The 4,307-nt window shown below is 39.3% G+C and overlaps 1 protein-coding gene across 4 annotated transcripts in view; it reads left to right on the top strand.

Moving 5' to 3' along the window:
• The first annotated feature begins 2,173 nt into the window (after positions 1-2,173).
• The window catches only part of LOC101845375, a 24,815-nt gene continuing 22,681 nt past the window's right edge, over positions 2,174-4,307 (top strand). The window contains exon 1 of one of the 4 annotated variants that reach the window (XM_005090397.3): positions 2,174-3,342. The gene's annotated coding sequence lies outside the window, so the exon portion shown is untranslated. The remainder of the gene's footprint in view (positions 3,343-4,307) is intronic. The other 3 variants (XM_005090395.3, XM_005090394.3, XM_005090396.3) reach the window with 3 other exon arrangements.

Below are 4,307 nucleotides of genomic sequence, written 5' to 3' on the forward strand. Positions count from 1 at the left end.
AGAGAGAGAGAGAGAGAGAGAGAGAGACAGACAGACAGACAGACAGACAGAGAAAGGGAGAGAGAGGGAGAGAGACAGAGACGGAGCAAAAGAAAGAGAAAGAGAGAGAGAGACAGAGTGAAAGAAAGAAAAAAAGAGAGAAAGAGAGAGAGAAAGAGAGAGAGAGAGAGAGAGAGAGAGAGAGAAAGAGAAAGGGAGAGAGAGGGAGAGGGAGGGGGGGATGGCTACGTGACGCAATTCTGTTACATTGGTCGAATAAGGACTGGAGTGGCTATCTCAGTGCAGATAGCGGCCACACCCTGGATAAGGCTATGTTTATCAGCCTCTCTACAGCATCTCTCTATGATCATCTTAGGTGGTGTCTGAAACATGAGGAGGGTTTTTTTTTTTGTTACGAGGATGGCTGGTGTCCTCCCAGCTTCGCCCGCCTCGGCAACCGTCGCTTTTCATTTCAGTTGAATCTTTCCTTACCAAGCAAACACTCACGGCTGAATAGAAGGTAAATACTGTCTAATCTACGTCTTTACTGAACTCAGAGGGATGCTCACATGTTCTTCTAATCTTCTTCTAACTTTTTGAAAATGAAGGAAAGTTAAGGTTTTTTCTTAAAAATGAAACTAAAACAATTTGACGACCCATGTTATGATTAAAAGGGAGCTTGATAGGGGAAAGGAGATTATGATGAAGATGATGAAGTTGGATTTCGGGGTATGCAGTTCGAATACAAATGTTCTTCGACTGCAAGCTCTTAGATCTTACAGATGAAGAAGATTACAAAGGAGGGAAAAACACAGAGAAACTCTGTTAATCAATGTTTGACTCAAAAGAAAACTTGAGAGTTCATTTCCTTCACGTGTTAGTTTAACACACTACCAGATACAAGTAGGTCGTCAAGGAGGCAGGTCACGAACAGTGTGAGAGGTCGGGAGTCTATTGGTTGTTAGCAGTACTGACCCCACCCATGTTCTACTGACCTACATGAAAGACACCTGGACATTATAACACACAGATGTACATACAAAAAAAAGATCCCGCCCCCTACCTCAGAGAGGTTGTAGTATATGAATGGCTCTACGTTGGTGTAGGAGTGACGTCACCTGTTGCTGGGACAACCCTTTATTTTTGTGTATCCTCGGGCACTCATGGCCAAGCGTCTGAATGGAGAACTCGAAGAAAGAAAGAAAGATGAATCTGGTACTTGTAATGCAATTATATGAATCTCTTCTTCTGTCTCGTAATGCAAAGCTTTGGTTGATTATAATATTTTGTAAGTTTTTAGTTTTGTTTAAGTATTAGTAGAAGTTTTACGGCGCTTGCAACTGCATAAGGTCATATGAGTTCTAAGTTTTGTTCAGCACTACCTTTTTTGTCTGAAAAGGAACTGATTAAATGAACTACTGAATATAAACTAAGACGGGATCACAGCCATTATTTCGTTCAAACGAGACACATCACAGAGATTGGGGGATTTTGGCGCGGGTAAGCCATATTTGGTTAATAGATACTAAAAAGAAAAAATAACAACTACGGTTCGGTATTTGATCTCAAGTACAGGTTGAACTAAAACAAGTACAGCCAGCTGAAGGTCTTCTTACCAATATGCTTTACTGTAGTTTTAGTTCAGTAAGATTTATATTGTACTAGCAACGCAATAAGGTCTTTAGTATCGAAGATTAGAGGTGTAACTTAAGAGTTACATGCACAGAAAAGAAGGAAAGAATGACTGATCTTTTTACGGAAAAGAATGGGCTAGCCATAACAAAGCACCCACCAACCACCCACATATTTACTTTGATCATAATAATATGTTCACTTATACAGCGCATTACCACTAAGATGCTCAGTGAACTTTACAATGATAGAACACACGTACAACAGGTTTCAGTAATGATCATTTCTCTCTCTCCCTTTTTCTCTCTCTCTCTTCTCTCCCAACTTTCTCTCCAGTACATGTTCGAGAAAGACATTCCTTAAAAAACAAAACAAAAAACCTATCCACACACAGTTAAAAGAATAGGACCAAGTTTATTTTGTTTTGGATTAATTTTCCTTTCATCTTTAACAGTTCCTCGTGTTTTAGCGCATTACACAATTCCTTACGTATTATGCGGTTCTTTTTCTTTTCTGCGTGTAGGTCCACTGTTGTCTATGGAACCATATGGGGCCTGGCACTCCCACACCCTGAAGGCATTTCCATTATAGCTAGAGCACCGACTTTGGTGGGAAGGAGGCTTGGGAGGAGTGGGGGCAGGAGGAAAGGTTAACTCGGAAGAGCCAGAAGGAATATTTTAACCAACCCCCAAAGGGGTTGATTTGCTCAAAATCATCTAAGTACCATCCATGAAAGACTATTTTAAAAATTAAAGAGAAACAGGGAAATTTCACCTGTCAAAACCACAAAGTACTTACAGAAAGAGTCTCTAGACATGACGCCTACCAGTTGGGCCAATAATTTAGATCCTTTTATCGCCGTCCAATGACTGGTTTTTTTTTCTTCTAACACCCGCCCACGAGCAGCAAACCCAACACGAAGAAGCTTGCCTTCAGCAAATTATTATCTCTTATGAATTGTGAATGCACATTGTGTGTAAGCTCTTTGCTAAGGATTTTTGGGTTTGAGAAATACTATAAACCCAAGTTTGTACCATAATATGTACACGAAAAGAAATATAAAAACGCCCAAAACGCAATTTTCCCGGTTTTGTAGCACACAAGTATTCCCGAAGCCTACCAAAATTACATAGAGTGTCACCAAAAGTGCTTTACTCTGCAAAGACAACACAATGATAGGCCTATGGTCTCTTGCTGCTGTTCAGCACTTCTGGGTTACATGGTAGATCAGACCGAGATGGTCAATTGAACCCATCAAAATCTTGAACACTTCGAACACGGTTAACCATGAGGTACAGCGACTAACCTCATAAGAATGACTCACTGAGGCTTTAAAACATTACGTGTATATTGCTGTTTGTGTAAAATAGAGTAAAGACAAGAAAAAAACAAACAAGAGTTTTCATACGTTTAGATTATCAAGCCTCTCGTTGCAATAGCCAATTCTACAGCAAAGATAATAAAGTACATGTGTGGCATTTCTTTTTTTCTTAAAGAACAAACAAAACAAAATTGAACAATTCAAACGTTTCAGAGTCAGAAAACAGTTTGAACAAAAACGTATTTTACCTACTCGCATGATAACCTAAAATTAAAACGCTTGCGTTGCCGTGTGCAGCGCACGTGGTAGCACAACTATTGAACATACGTTGTGTTTTTCATGGTGAGCCAACAGCAGGGCATTTCTGCAGGTCAACAGCGATGCAGAAGAAGAGGTATCCAAGAATATAGGTACATTTCTGATTTGAATAATAACAGGACTTTGAAAATCCATCGTATCAAAGCATGAAGTATGCATGGGTTTGAGTGGCTTTAGACTTGAGTTTATCAGTTCGTAACTTCAAGTGTCAAAACTCGGCGTGCATGTGCTACAGCTTTCTTAGTCTAGAGTAGATCTAGATTATATAGATCTAGATATAGATCTATATCTAGTAATTGCCTACAGCCTACAGATCATTCATTGTCAAAGACTGCAGTATCAATGCAATTGGGGCTGTCCTCTATCATTTTGCCTGAAACACAGAAAAAGTGCCATAACTCACAGTGACGGCAAGAAAGTAGTTTCTCATTATCCAGGTTTTTCCCCATACCATTAAAAGTTGATTTTAACTCTTCCTTTTGATTGCCTTCAATTTTTTCTCTTCTGTCTCTTCCTAACTCCTTTCGAAAAGTAGGCTACGTGTTGTCCTTTTTATGTCTATGTCAATAGTTCTACAAAGTCACTGTTTCCATTATCTTTCATACTCTCTTATTGTTTCGCTCTAAAGCGTCAAAATAATTGAAGAAAGATCAACTATGCTAATCTTATTACTAGATTGCAGACAGCCATCCCATTTTCTTAGTTTGAAACGACTGGATTTTTCATAAATCCTCTGCGAATACCGTATTTAAAAATAAAAATGCCCGTCAGCAACAGACTTGTCCGATATAGGAGATATGTCTATACGAGACACACTCTCGTGGAGTTTTGGCATATAATCGAAGTTTTTAAGTGTAGAACATTTCTGACACCATCTTAGCCTACTGATACTACTTTGCGTTGTGCCAGGGGCCTATTTGTCTTGTTCCCTCTATTTTTCTTTTTCTATAAACAAGCGTGGGCCAAAACGATCGAGTGAAATAAATTAATAACCCACACACAAACACAAACGCACATACACACTCAAACACACAAATGTTTACCTACACACAGACAC

This window comes from Aplysia californica, unplaced genomic scaffold, assembly GCF_000002075.1.
Source record: "Aplysia californica isolate F4 #8 unplaced genomic scaffold, AplCal3.0 scaffold00016, whole genome shotgun sequence".
Lineage (NCBI taxonomy): Eukaryota > Metazoa > Mollusca > Gastropoda > Aplysiida > Aplysiidae > Aplysia > Aplysia californica.